We start from the raw sequence: 15,882 nt of genomic DNA on the forward strand, positions 1-15,882 counted from the left end.
TGTGTCTCTGGGGCATTACCCGGATTGTGTTGAGGGAAGACCTGCCCACTGTGGTTGGCACCATTCCCTAGCTAGGTTTCTGAGCTGTACAAGTAGAGAAGGGGAACTGGACAGGAGCAACCATCCATTGCTCTCTTCTTCTGATGCAGTGTGACTAGCTGTTTCAAGCTCCTTTCTACTGCCTCAGCTTCCCTACACGATGGACTGTACCTTGAGCCCTGAGCTAAAACAAGCCCATTCTTTAATTGGTCAGTATGTCACCCTATAGGTTAGCATGACTTTGTATTTTATATATTAATCACAATAAATTTAGGAAAGAGAACCACTGCAAGAAACTTGGACTTGAAAAAGTAATCTTCCCCCCTGTTAGGACAAAAATGTACTGGTGACTGTCACATCCTCTTCTGATGTGCAGCTCACGGTCCCATGGGGCATGGTTAGATTGTCGAGCAGATTATGGCCTAGGTAACCCCACGCATCTGGAATCTGTGAGGCTGTAAAAATTAAAGAGTGCATCTGGATACTGTAAGGAGGTCAGACCGGCTTTGTTCAGCTGCCCATTGAGATGCTATTGAAAAGTGTTTTTTCCGTTCTGTCATTATGAAATTGTTTTCAATTCTGAGGACTGGGTTAATTATCGAGCAGCTATTTTAACGTTGTTTCTGCCTACGTGATGTTTGTGTTTTGTGTGTTTTCCTTGGATGGAAATCAAGCTTCTCCTTGGGTACTTGGAATCAGAAGGACAAACAGGAACCAACATATGCTCAGTGATGGCTTCAGAACTGGATTTCATTAAACTGCCTCTTTGACCCACTGGAGTTGGACCATACTTTCATTTATTTCACATGACCAGAGGCTCGGAGTTGCTGGTTTGTTTGTCCAAAGATAGACAGAAAGGCAGTGTACAGCGTGGTATTTAGAACTATTTATTAGAGTCCAGATACAAAATATTCTACATAATCTATTATAATCATTATGCTAGTTTGTTTTCCGAAATACTAGATAAAAATCATCTTAAAGGGGACTGAACCCCAGTTCTCTCTGCAAGGGTAATGAATATTCTTAACCCTAAGCCACCTCTATAGCTCTTTTGTTCAGATTTTTTGATACAGGGTTTTTGTTGCTTGCTTGTTTGCTTTGTTTGTTTTTCATAGCCCAGGCTGTCCTCAAACTCTTTATAAAGCTAAGGAGAGCCTTGAACTACTGGCCCTCCTACCTTCACCTCCCAAGGCCTGAGCCACTACACGAGCCAGCCACCTGCTTTACCAATCCAAGCTGTGAAAGCACCTGCAGAACAAACTGATCGATTGAGAGAGCCTGCTCCCCAGCCTGGAAAAGAGTCTGTGCTAGGAAACAGCAGCCACGGCATGGGAAGGCTAGGCAGAGCCCCAGAGGACCAATCTCCAGAACCCCTAAGCCATAGGAGTGGGGGCCGGAGAAAGGGCTGTGCTGACTTCTGAAGCGTTGGTATCTATGGAAGAGGCAGCTCCAGGCTTTAATTCTTCTTAAAGTAAGGAGATTGGAGGCTCGGTAATCTCAGTCATTTCCAGTTCTCAAATGCTTTTGATTTGAGGGTGTATGATGTAGGTGGTAGGACACGCGTCGGCTGGAAGTAAACCAAAGTCTGTCTAAGGAGTGTTGACTTCCTTTTCAGTTACCTTTGGAAGAACAGGATTTGACGATATGGGCTGCACTGAAATCAAAGAACTTTTTAAAAAGCCAGTTTTTAAAATACTGCCTAAAAGGTAAGTGTGCCGAAAGAAGGATCAGAGTGATTCTGTCTACAAGCGGATCATGCACATCAGTGAAATTCAACTTACACCTGCTTTATGAAATTTAATGAAACTAAAAAAAAATAAGGTCTAATGTCCTGTGTGGAGATAAATACTCTGACAGAATTTGATTGACATCAAGAGTTCTCAACACCAAGGAACATTCGTCCAGCTCCTGTTCTAACCTGTTAAGCAGCTATCTCTCGGGAGACTTAATGATGAACGTGACCCAGAGATAGTTTCCTATAATTTTTCCACATTAGTGTAGAAATCAGCTAAGGCTGTGGAATGTAAACTGGTGATTTTATCATGCAAAATTTATTCTAATTTTCCTCTTGGGATAAACATTGCAATCGAAACACATTGGCTTTGAGCAGATCTGAAGCCCAGTTTGCGTAAAATGCAAAAAAAACCCACAAATATTGAATTGTAAGCAGTGACTAGTGGTCACAGCATCTGTGTGTTGTGAAGAAGAAAGACTATTTGAAATCTAGACTGGCAATTCATTGCATTTTGTAAAAGTCTTTTTTAAAACTTAGATAATAAAATTATTAAAAATATGATTTTTTGAAACTGGGTACATTATTCCAGTGAAAACAGAAAAACACATCCAATCTAGCTAGGATTTCTTTCTTTACTTTTTAAAGATTCTCGTTTGTTCATGTGTATGCTTGTGTGTATGCCATGTACATACAGGGGCCAGAAGAGTTACGGGCACTGGAAACCACCTGACAGATGCTAGCAACCAAACCCAGGTCCTCTACAAGCGTGGCCAGTGTGCTTCGCCACTCAGCCATTTCTCTGGCCCCTGGTGAGGTTTTCATTTAGAACTGGAGGGAAGCTGTCAACTTTAAACAGTGCTAATAATTAATGCTAAAATAAAAAAATCAAAACATGTTTAAAGTATAAACTACAATACTGTTTTTTTTTTTGGTAGGGTTATTCCTGAGTATTTGTACTTATTTATCTATTATCATCGTAGTGTGTTTGTGTGTGTGTGTGTGTGTGTGTGTGTGTGTGTGTGTGTGTGTGTCCATGCTATCTATGGCACCTTGTTGAGGTCAGAAAACAGTCCTTGGATGTTAGTTCCTTCCTTCCACTACTGAACTCAGGTTGTCATGCTAAGCCACCCATCAACTCTAACCTTTTATCTTAATTTTTTAAAAGGTGGGCTGTCCTTGACCTTGCTGTGTAGCCTGGGAGAGGATGGATGACCTTGAGATTCCCATTATCCCATCTTTATCCTCTGCCTGGTTCCACGAACTGCTAGGAATCAAACCCAGGTCTTCATGCGTGCTAGGCCAGTGCTCCACCAACTGTGCTACATCCTCAGTCCCTGGGCTGCATGGTTCTAACATTTAAATTTGCAGGTAAAATATAGAATTGCTACTTTCTTTAAAAACAAAGAGGCGTGGGTGGCACATATGAGAGAGAAAGCTTACCTTTGCTCAGCTTCAGAAAACTAGCCTGGATGGTGAAACAGTTTACAGGAATGTTCCTGATCATACACATGCACTCCACATCTCTGGTTACATTTGTGTCTGTGTGTGCATGCATGCATGCATGCCTGTGCATGTGTGTGCCCGTGTGTGTGCCCGTGTGTGTGTGTGTGTGTGTATGCATGCATGCCCGTGAGTGCCCATGCGTGCACGTGCGTGCTTGTGTGTGTCCGTCTGTCCGTGTGTGTGTGTGTGTGTGTGTGTTCATGCATGAATGCCCATGTGTGCCCATGTGTGCTTGTGTGTGTCCGTCCGTGTGTGTGTGTGTGTGCATGCATGAATGCCCATGCGTGCCCATGCGTGCCCATGCGTGCTCGTGTGTGTGTGTGTCCATGTGTGTGCCCGTGTGTGTGTATGTATGCATGCATGCCCATGAGTGCCCATGGATGCTTGTATGTGTGTGCCCATGTGTGTGTGTGTGTGTGTGTGTGCATGCATGAATGCCCGTGCGTGCCCATGCATGCTCGTGTGAGTGTGTGCCCATGTGTGTGTGTGTGCATGTGTGTGTGTGTGTGTGTGTATGCATGCATGCCTGTGAGTGCCCATGCGTGCCTGTGCATGCTTGTGTGTGTCTGTCCGTGTGCCCGTGTGTGTGTGTGTGTGTGTGTGTGTGTGTGTGTATGCATGCATGCCCGTGAGTGCCCATGCGTGCTTGTGTGTGTGTGTCCATGTGTGTGTGCCCGTGTGTGTGTGTGTGTGTGTGTGCGCGCGCGCGCACACGCGCGTGTGTTATAGGGGCATGCACATGTTAACAGAGCAAAAACTGTGTGGAGGTCAGAGGACTGGTCTTCCCATCCTCCACCCTGAGGGTCCCAGGGTTCGAACTAGGCAGAAAGCGCCTTCCCCTGCTCATCTGTCTTGCTGGTCCCCGAGAATTATCACTCTTCTACACCATTTCATGCAGAAAGCAGTGGCCTGCAGCAGATGCTCCTTCTTACTTGCAAGGAGATGGCCTTAGCTCATCTTCAGGATGCTTCTCAGGGCACGATCCAGTTGAGGACAGTATTACTCCATTTGACTTGAAACCCACTAGATTTTCTCACTTTTGCAGATCTCCCATCGAGGCAGAATAAATGTACCAACAATTAATAAGCAGTGATGATTTCCTTTGCAAATGAATTTGTTGTAGAGTTTAAAAAGCAGTCAGTGCTTAAGTAGTATCTGTCTTTATACATAATGCACCAAAATGCATCTGTTTCTCAGGCACACACTGTTCAGCATAGTACGTGGTTTAAGTGAATGCCATGAGTGTGGTCTAGTTTTCAAGAGCTCTTCACTGCTCTACTCCTGACATCACCTGCTGACACCTGCCCTTATGTCATGAGGGTGAATAAGAATGAGTGGAAGGGCTCCGCTGGCTGTGGTGTGAAGCATTGGGCTGCACAAGCAGCCAAGGATGATTGAACCGCAGTGTATCAGGAGTTTCCACAAGGCCAGGACAGGCTTGCATACCAAAGGACTTTCCAGGAGTATGAGAGCCATCCTCAGAAATTCCACAGCTGTGGAGATGAGAGCTGCTCCCAAATTTCTAGAGACATATATGACCTATTTCCCAAACCACACCTGCTATGAGGGGGAGGGTGGGACAAATGTATTCTGCCTTCGATTGTCTTCTGTGGTGGTGTGAGTAAGAATGGCCCCACCAGCTCATGTATTTGAATACTTAGTCATCATGAGCGGCACTATGTGAGAAGGATTTGTAATCACTCCAATGCAAATCTATAATGAAAAGGAGCAATCTGGACAAAGAGAAATACAAACTGGATAGTTTGAGGAGAAAAGGAGCCACAGGAAGTGTAATAGAGCTAAGTCCTGTGCTTAAGTGTAAAGAAAAGCCTAATATTAAAAGGAATAAAGGGTATGACCTCAGGGCAAGACCCAACCATCAGCAACAGAAGCTGTAAGTGTAATTGAATAAGGGGCACAGTTCCAGCTCACCAAGAGTCAGAACTCAACAGCTTCAGCTGCATGGTTCTAGCTTGAGTCAAGGATACAGAAAGAGGTTGTGGATCTACATCCATGGTTAAGGAGAGCCACTGAAGCCTAGCAGAGGTGTCCCTGCAGGGAGGCTCAGAGAGGCCATTTGCATGAAGCTGTGAACATGAAGCCTGAATTGTTTTGGGGACCCAGATGTTAGAGATTTCAGAGTTATGGGATACCTGCTGAGGAAAGCTGCCAATAGGGAGTGGAAATATCCCAAGAGAGAGAAGTGTGTTGCAGTCAACAAGGCTGAAAAAAGTTGGATATCTAAAGAACACTTTGACATCAGACATGGAGATGCAGAGTTTGGGGTTTTCCCAGCTGGTTTTCAGTCTTGTTTTGGTCCAGTGTTTTGTCATTATGATCCTTTTGGAATGGTAATATATATAGTAATATATATATATATATATATATATATATATATATATATATATATATATTCTGTGTCATGGTATGTTGGAAGCTTGTGATCTGCTTTTTTATTCTGGTTTTATAGAGGGTTACAGTTAAGAGATTGCTATGAGTCTCTGAAGGGACTATGAACTCTGTACAATGTTGAGACTATGATAGACTATGGGGACTTTTGAAGTCAGAATAAATTCATTTTGTATTATGATGTAGCTACAGGGCCATGAGGGTCTCAGAGTGGAGTGTGATGGTGTGAATAAGAATGCCCCCATAAGCCAGGCGTGGTGGCGCATGCCTTTAATCCCAGCACTTGGGAGGCAGAGGCAGGCGGATTTCTGAGTTCGAGGCCACCCTGGTCTACAAAGTGAGTTCCAGGACAGCCAGGACTATACAGAGAAACCCTGTCTCAAAAAACCAAAAAAAAAAAAAAAAAAAAAAGAATAACCCCCATGGGCTCTTATAGTGGAACACTTGGCTGTGGGGAGTGGCACTATTTGAGAAGAATTGGGAGGTGTGGCTTTGTTGGAGAAAGTGTGCCTTCAAAAGCCCTTGCCAGATGAGGATGGAGGAATTGGAGCCATTAGGAAGGGGTCCAGAGAGAGGACACAGAAACACACTGAAACACACTAAAGAGACGTGCCTACCATAACTGGTCATGCTTATTTGCTACATCCACTCCAGTAGTGATTCGCTTGGCAGGCCTAAAATCCTGGAAGCAGTCACGAGGCAAAGAATTTCATGGAAACTTAACCTCTTGGAACCTTGGCATTCTCATAGCTAGAATGCCCCAGATTTGTCCCTGCGATATTGTGGAGGGTCTTGCATGCTTTCTTACAGTATTTTACTGGATAAGAGTTAGAAATCTCAGGGCAACTTAGCAAAGTATACTTAGAATCTTCATTACAGCCAGGTATAACAAACTACATTGCATATTAGAAGAAAGTTGGTGAATTCTTCTGACAAATGGAGATTCCCTACAGATACTTAAGAACAACCAAGTTACTGTCATATGCAAGAATTTACCAAGGCCTAGGAAAAAGGGGGGTTGTGGTATTGCAGTATTCATGATAAGGTCTGCTAGAGCAGAACCCCCTGGTGCTAACTATCACAAGGCTCAAGGGAGTAGCACAAATTGTGGCTAGGGTGTGAAATCCTTACCTGACCCTAGGCAGGGCTGTTTTATCTTTACTGTAAACACTGCCTGGTTCCTGTCAGTCCTTTGAAGGCATTCTCTGTTTGTGTCAGATACTTTAATGTACCTTGCCTGCTGTGAAACCCTATTCCTTTGTTTTCTGTGTTATGTAAGACTGGTGTTCACTTTGTAAAAAATTACATCCAGATACAGCACTCCCTTGTGTCTGTGTCCGTTTGTCATTTCTCGCCAACTCCATGCCCACCAGTCTGGAACCTTGATTCCCCATGGATTGAGAGAGGCTGACTGGGGCTGGTCCGTGGCACTTGTTCTAAGACAAGGTCTCATTCTAGTCCGAGAGGTCCTCCCACTTCACCCTGCCCAGTGCTGGGATGGCAGGTATGAGCCACTACTCCTGGTCCCCAGCAAGGTAGTTTTTGATTTCCAAATTGAAAATGAACTTGTAGGACGAGTGGTCTTTGGACTCTTTGGAAAGACTGTTCCAAAGACAGTGGATAATTATGTAGCCTTAGATACAGGAGAGAAAGGACATGGCTACAAAAAGAGCAAGTTCCATCATGTCATCAAGGACTTCATGATCCAAGGTGGAGACTTCACCAGGGGAGATGGCACAGGAGGAAAGTGCATTTGTGATGAGCACTTCTCAGATGAGAACTGGAAGCCGAAGCACTATGGGCCTGGATGGGTGAGCATGGTCAATGCAGGCAGATATCAATGGCTCCCAGTTCTTCATAACTACAGTCAAGACCTCCTGGCTAGATGGCAAGCATGTGGTTTTCCGCCAAGTTCTAGAGGGCATGGATGTGGTATGGGAGCTGGAAAGCACCAGGACATAGAGACAGGACAAGCCTCTGAAGGATGTGATAGTTGCAGACTGTGGCAGGATCAAAGTGGAGAAACCATCATTGCCAAGGAATAGAGAGCCTCAGAGACCCTCTCCCTCTAAGCTGTCTATGTGGGTCCTGCTGATACCCCACAGGTGAAGGGAGCCAGTCACAAGGTCTGTGCCACCCTGGCCCGTGTGCTTCCATCTGATGGATCACCCACACCCCTCACATTCCACAGGCCAGATTTTTATAGAAAACTCCTACCAATGCTGGTCAATAAAGTGGGATATATATGTATATATATATGCCCTTGCCAGTCCCCACCCCTTTTCTCAGCCTGTGGATCAGGATGTAGCTGTCAGCTACTGTTCCAATGCCATGCTTGCTGCCATACTTTCTACCACAGTGAGAATGGGCTAAAGCTCTGAAACTTTAAGCAGGCAACTCTTATAAAAGAAAGCATGGTGTTTTTTCACAGCAATACAACGCTAACTAAGACATTTCCTTTACTCTGGTCCTTTAAGTCTTTATGGACTACTTCAGAATGTCCTTCAATGTATTTCACTAGAACACACATAGAGATAGACACACAGAGATAGGTATGTGCTCATGTACACACATACAGAAACAGATACACATACACATCAAAGAATCAGACATATTTACACATGCACACAGATAGGCACAGATTCACACACTCATGCACAGAGACAGGCATACACACACAGAGGCACACATACACAGACAGACAGATATACCCACACTGAGGCATAGACACACATGTAGACACACACACACACACACACACACACACACACACACACACACACATCCAATACTACCCCTGTTTAGGTTTTGCTGCCTAGGGGAAGAGTTGCTGCCAAATAAGCAGGCACTGTGATACAGGGCTCTTCCCTCACCCCCTTCCTGCCTGTACCAATACTGAACCTCTGCTACAGCAGGAGCTCTGGTCAGAAGCCCCATGTGTTCTTCATGGTGAGTGAAAAGTCCCCTCTCTTCCGCAAGTTTAGTAAAACGATTTCTAGGCATGTTATGGATAAGGATCTAGACATTCCAGTGGTTTTTGTTTTGTTTTGTTTTTTATTTATTTATTGTATGTATATGAGTACACTGTAGCTGTCTTCAGATGCACCAGAAGAGGGCATCAGATCTCATTACGGATGGTTGTGAGCCACCGTGTGGTTGTTGGGAATTGAACTCAGGACCTCTGGAAGAGCAGTCAGTGCTCTTAACCGCTGAGCCATCTCTCCAGCCCAACATTCCAGTGTTGAACTAAGTCATTTTCTAAGATTAGGAGAATGAAGATAAGGATAACATGCAATCTCGTCATTGTTAAGGCGTTGGTGAAACTATGCAAGATGCAGAACCAGTCTAAATGTCAGTCTAAATTCACCAGGAGATGAATAAGCAAAGCATACACACACACACACACACACACACACACACACACACACACACACACAAATGAGATCTTTATGCTAGCCAGGCTCAGAAAGACATCCACCATATGCTTTCTTTCACTGGGGATCTGGATTTATCTATGACATGAGATTAGAGGAGGGCAGGCTTCAGGGAAGGAGAGTAGACCAACGAGAGGGAGGAGCAAGAGAGGTGAGGCAAGAGGAGGCAGACATCATGCTTTCTCTCATATGTGGAATCCACTTTAATACACATAAGACATAAAGGCAGAAGGGGGACCAGTGGGAGCAGGGACAGGCAAAGCGTCGAGCTCATGAGCAGAACATGATGATAGCACACGTATGAAAACACCATCATGACATTATTGTTTACTTTTAGTTTTAGTCATAGAAAAAGAGTTTATTTAGAAAAGGATACTTATGGTGAGGCTTATGGTATGTGACTCCCTGGAGCTCCAGGCATTTGTGGACCACCTACTGAAGGTACTAAAAGTGGAACTTGTCCTTTAGATGAACAGCAAGTGCTTGTAACTGCTGAGCCATCTTACCAACTCTGGCTCACATTCTCCCAGGTTCTCCATTAAGCTGCCTGTGAGTTTCTCCATATTTTTAATATTTACCCAAGTTCAGGATCAATGCTTTGAGTGTGAATGTTGGCACAAGTGGCTTTTCATAGCTTCCTTCCCTTTACCCTTGAAGGTGGACCACACAGGACGCCGCCCCGGTCCAGAATGTGATGCTCTTCAGAGAGCTATTCTAGAGTGTGCCCTGAAAGCACACAACCTGCAGATCCCTCCCCTTGCTCAGGAGGACAGCTGTGACCTCTGGCTGTGATCCGGGATAGGGGTTTCAGTTCTTCACCGGTCATTTCTTCCTGCCAGAATGGGCTGAGTGTGATCCTGGATCCCAAACTTCTCCCTCCTTATCCATCTTTCTTTTAATATTTATTTATATACATATTTTCAAATTTCATACATGTTTTACACTGAATCTAATCCCTACTACTTATCACTCCTCCCCTCCCCCCACTGCCCTTTGTTCTTTAGACAGTTCCACCTCTACTTCCAATCTCTTTAGAGAAAGTTCCAAAGCAACAATCCTCTGTGCAGAAAATGTACAAAGCGTGGTACATGGAGGTGACTTTTGCAGCTGGGCACATTCAAAATTTGAAAATAGATGGAAAATCCATTGAGATGAAGAATTTGCCTAAGAGTCTGGGCAGATGGCTCAGATGTTGAGTTTGATCATGAGCACCCATGTTAAGAAAACCCAGATGTGGGCATGGTAACGCACACCTGCAACCACAGGCCAAGGAGGTGGAAATACAGGGCTCCCTAGGGCTGGATGCACAGCCAGTCTAGCTTCAAGTTTAGTGTGAGATCTTGTCTCAAAAACCAAGGAGAGTGATGGAGGAAGCTACCCATCGTCAACCTCTGGCTCCAACACACATGTGCATATACCTACATGCACGTGTGTACAACACACGATTTATATTTTTAAATCTTCTTTAAAGCACTCACTCAGCTCTGAAGTACAGTTAGATGTCTTTGAGGATTCTTTCACTCAGTAATTGTTAAACACACTGAGATTGAATCTAGACCAAAGATGGAATAAATGGAGTATATGAAGAATGGCAATATGACCCTTCAAAGCATTCTACCCTTGAAGTAATTATGGAATCATTGTATAGTAGAAAAATAGGTGTGAACTCCAACATTTGCTGTAGGGTATATCCTGGTCTGCCTTTTATTATGAAGCCATTGGAACCTTAACATAAGCCAATGAATTATTTATGGTTTAATATTTTAGAAAGCATTAGTGTCAATCCTAGTTTCGAAAGTCAGAATATGTTACATTTGTGCACAATGAGTCTCCACTGTATACACAAGACTTAGTAGTGATTTGAAGGGTTTGTTGTTTCAGGCGGCTGGGAGGATGGGGTATGGAACTCCTAGGAAGGATCTGGTGTCCAGGGAAGTGCAGCAGAGGATGAGGAGAGAATTGTGGTTAGGCCCTCCTACTGACCTCCAGTTTTCCCTTGCACTGGCTCCAACTTGAGTTCTTTCTAAAATTTGTTGTTTTTTTTTTTTTTGTTTGTTTTGGTTTTTTTGTCTTTGCTTGGCCCCATCCCACCCACCAGTCTCTCACTTATGTGCCCCAGAGTTTTCTCTGCCTTTCTAGCACTTAGCATGTGAGTCCCAAAGGCTGGTTCTAGTTGGATCAAACAAAGCACAGGCAAGTCTTAGCACCACATCCTGACCCCCCCCCCCCCCGGGGCTGACTGACGTTTTCTTAAGCTGTCTCCATTAGACATCTTTGTTCTCATCCGGAGAACTTCTATGACCTGAAGGACTGATGGGAGAAAAGACATTAAGAAAAGGCAGTGAGGAATTTTAAAGGTCAGGATGTCTTTAAATAGCTTCAGTTGAGGCCATTTCCCATCTTTTCTGTAAAATCTTTCCTGACTAAACAGAAGATAGACGGCCATTTTTTCTGCTCTGACACTCACTCATTGCTTTCCCAGTTCAGGGTGATGAACAACAATCTCCCTCAGTGTCTTGGGCTGGCATTCATTACCCACCAAGCCATGCAGTAGATTTGTTAGTTGGGAAGTGAGTTAGTGGATTAGGAAACCTGACCCCCATGAAAACTAATAACTTCTATTATTTATGCTATTTCCTCAGGAAATAAAAACATTTGTATGACATTTTGTATCTAGAATCTAGCAACAATGTTTAACGTTATGGCTTCTCTGAGACACAGGAACAAATACTTGTCATGGGCACACCTTAAATCCATGGGTGTCTAATTACAGGATAGGAGATCATAGATGTGTTTATTTCGAATGGCATAGCAATGCAACTTTCTCATCTGTAAAATTCATGCTTGAACCGTGCAGTTGAGTTACAAAACAATTACTTAAAAAAAGTATAATTTTTAAAAGAAGGTTATGATTTTGTATGAGGTCACACTCGTTGCTATCCAGTTCCACATTCCCCCGGGGAAGGATGGACTGGACAGTCTTTTAGATGAGCCTTCTCAAACTCCAGATGCTTCTGCTCCAATCATAACCTAGTGCACAGCATTCAGAACCCAGAGAGGAAGCTAGAAGCAATAAGACTTCACACTAACTAAGACTTTACACTAAATAAGAAGACTTCACACTAAAGCTATTGGGGAACATTGCCCAAGGAGAATGGGCACAGCCTGGTTCCCAGATAGCCTGATGTCCACCAGTACGCATTTTTTTTGTGTGTGCTGTTGGGTTAAAATTCTGTCTTTTTGATAATCCCATTTGATTTACACAAAATTAGCAAGAACCTTTGTCATGTTATGCAATCTGCAAAATAAATAAAATTTTGTAGGATGTTTGTATTTTTATCTATTGTATACATACATTTAAGCACTGGCTGCCTTTTTGCTGGTGCTCTGTTTTCTTCCTGGGACACAGTGCAGTGTGTTAAAGTGTCAACAAGTGTCCCTGTGGGACTGATGTGGAGATCCAGTAAAAGAGGCCTGAAGAGGTCAGCAGGCAAGTTATTCTAAAATCTTCCTTAGAAGGAGACATCTGTGTCTTGTTTAGGGTGCCAATCATTATATGTGTTTTCCAACATTACCACATTTTCAGCCATCTGGAGTGGCTGAGGAGTCAGGGTGTCCCACACGAGGGGGTCCTACACTTCCCATGCATACAGGCTTAGTCGCTGTACACAAACACGTACCTTTCCCTAAACTTCAACACCACCCTGAAAGTCACTGTTATCTCTTCAACTCTTTAAAGTTCATATGCATTTTTCTTTTGGGACATTGGTAGTCTCTTTCATTTGCAATCTATTTCTGCTTGTTTGAACACCTAGGAAAATGGAGGTGAAAGTTTGGTTTGTTGCTGCTCTTGTTCCTTAAAGTCATGTTTTGGGATAAAATCTAAGATACACTGCTCTCACCTCTCACTAGGCATTAGGTAGGCCCATTGCAAAGGAAGCCTTCATCCACATCCTCTCATTTCAAAGCTTCCTAGGGCAGTGCAGTTTTTGGACATCTTTGGAAAAGTATCCCAGTCAGTAAGTTCTGCTTTTCAGAAATTCCTTTTACATTTAGCTAAAGTATCTCCCACTGCCTTTAGAGGTCAGTCGGAAGTTTCCATATGGCATTCAGAGCCTTGGATGGAGGCTTGGTAAGAGCCAAGGTCTCAGATTTAGGTACAATTGAGTTCCGATCTGGTCTCTCCTTCCAATGAGAATACAATTTGAGGCAGTTGCATGACTGTCTTATGTCCTAGTTTCCTCATCTGAAGACTGAGAAAAGGAATATACATAACCAGAAGGTAATGTTTGCCAGCCTGGCTGTCCTCATATGGTGGATATCTGATGAACAGTTACCTCCTATTTGCTCAAGGGGAGTAGGAACCAGGCCTTACTTGGGTTCAATTGCTCATAGCCCTTACATGGTGCATGGCAGACATTGTGGCACTGTGTAAATGTAACTAACAACAAGCACAAAACCCCAAGAGCAGGGAAGCTCCGAGGTGGGTCATGCTAAGGTTAGTCTTTCCCGATTTCTGAATCTTTGTTTCCTTTCTGTGAAATGGCTGGTTTACAAATGACCCTTTGAGTACTTGTGAGGGATATTTTTGTCTTCTTCTGTCAGAGAAGGAACTTCCTTCCAGAAAAGCAAGTTTATGGACCTAAAAATTATATTTTACTCACAATTCAACTTCTCAACTCCCAAATATTTTATTTATATACTTTTTTGTGCTTTAAATAAAACAGAAATCTATGTCCCTCTTCTATTAATAATCTGGAGAAAAGTCCCCTCCGCTGGTGGGGCGGTGTGGACCTCGTGGTCTCTCACTGTCCAGGCTCTGTCAGTCTTTCTATTTTGTTTTTGATGAACAGACACTGATTGCACTGTAATAGTTAACTGCATCTGGAAAACTGATTGTACATAGTAAGGAACTCACTGTAATAGTTAACTGCATCTGGAAACCCCTTCGGAGGGAGATGACAGAAGCTGTGTCATATTTTCTTGGTGGATTCAAGATGAAAAAGACAGATGGGTTTGGTTTCTGTTCCTTTAGTATTCCTTCACCGGAGGCTCAAGACGAACACTGAGCACTGGTTACTAAGTAACAGCAGAGGCGATGGGGAGCTGAAGGAGCCAAAGCCTAGCATTGAGCAGTCCTTTCATTTCCTGTTCTGGTGGCTAATGCCTTCATCTTTCTTCCTGGAGGCGTCCCAAGCTTTTTGCTTGCTGTTCACCTTGACTCTGTGCAATATTTTTGACCATGGTCAAATGAGGCAGCCGTTTATGGGAGCACAGAGCTGAAGCAAACCAGTAGGCAAAGCCTAGGAGAAGGAAGACAGAGAACCCCCAGCACCTACAGCATTTTGCAGAATTTGTGTTCATGTCTGACTCGTTAGGGTGGGAGGGTTCTGCGATTTCCAGCACTGATATTAACTGTCATTATATCAATGTTTCTGACTGACTTTGTGAGAGCCTGTGAGCTTCAGTGCCAATAACAAGTGAATAGATCAGAATGCTTTTTGCTGGTGCTCCTGCCTCATTGGCTCCAGGGTGTGCTTCCAGCCTCTGTCACAGTGCCGTTCCATGGGTCCCCCGCTTCTTTGTCTGCAGTTGTCTCTAGGATGAAGCCTCGCTCACCAACTACCACAGCGTCCACCACTCTTGACTCCCTGAAATCTCCGACAAGCGTCTCCGTGTTCTGCACTCTTTCCCTGGTCGCCCTGGTTTTCCATCACAGGCTGCCTTTTCAAGAGCAAGATGAGTCTTGTGATATCAAAATAAAAATAGGGAAGATGCAGCATTGGGTTTTTGGGCACCTGCTTGTGGGGTGTGAGCTCCCTTAGCTCTCTGGAAACCATCCAGAGAAGTCTGGACCTAAAGAGCCTCGAGTGCAGTCTTTGTGCCATGCTACGGCTCAGATGGGAGCCTCGTCTGTGCGGAGAGTTTCAGAATTAGAAAAATATTCTCCCAGAATCATTTGGCCAGCTTGGGTTTTACAGAGAGCACAATCCTTTCAGGCTTTTTCCGAGGGAAGGAATCTGTGACTTTTTACAGGAGCATTGCTGCCTGGCGGTGTCCTAGCCCCGAGAGGATTTTTCCCATCGAGGCTTGATTGTTCTAAAATCCATCTTGCCGGCTGGGAAGAGGGGTCACGTGAAAGAAGAGAACTATGTATTTCATACATAATAACTCCTGTTGCTCTCTGTCTGCTCTGTCTAGGTTTTACCATTTGTGGAAGAGGGACAAAACCCTACAACTGACATAATTTCAGGAATAGAGATAATTTTTGAGATTTTATATCTGAAAACTAACCCCAAGAGAGTCAGTCCTTTGGATCGCCCTTCAAGTTTCTTATGAAGGTATAAATATCATGGGGGGTATTGTATTTTAAGCATAAAATGGTTTTCTTTTTCACTTAACATGCCTCGAGACGATGTCAGTCCACACGTGAGGGGAAATCACGCACAGGGAGCTGAACCGTAAGCAGAGGGGAGGACAGCCACTCCCAGCAAAGGCTGTTGCTGAAAGAAGCAATGAGGACAAATTTTGACAAGTTCAGAATTTTGTTTGCTTGCTTTTGTTGTCTTGTCTTCCATTTGTGTTTGGTTGTTCTTTGCAAGAAGCTTTGCCACCTATAGGTTGTGTATTATGAGTTGTGTTAAATAGTTAGCAACAGTAAGCATGAGCTTGTACGAGTGGGTAAGCAGACGCGTGGTGTTGAAATGTGGAAAATCTATTTTCTAGAAACTCATACAAGAACCAACACAATCTTCACTTGCA

The 15,882-nt window shown here is 43.9% G+C and overlaps 1 pseudogene; it reads left to right on the forward strand.

The window, feature by feature from the left end:
- The first annotated feature begins 1,683 nt into the window (after positions 1–1,683).
- LOC110327597 lies at positions 1,684–7,795 on the forward strand (annotated as a pseudogene).
- Positions 7,796–15,882: the final 8,087 nt, after the last annotated feature.

Source organism: Mus pahari, chromosome 10 (assembly GCF_900095145.1).
Source record: "Mus pahari chromosome 10, PAHARI_EIJ_v1.1, whole genome shotgun sequence".
Taxonomy (NCBI): Eukaryota; Metazoa; Chordata; class Mammalia; order Rodentia; family Muridae; genus Mus; species Mus pahari.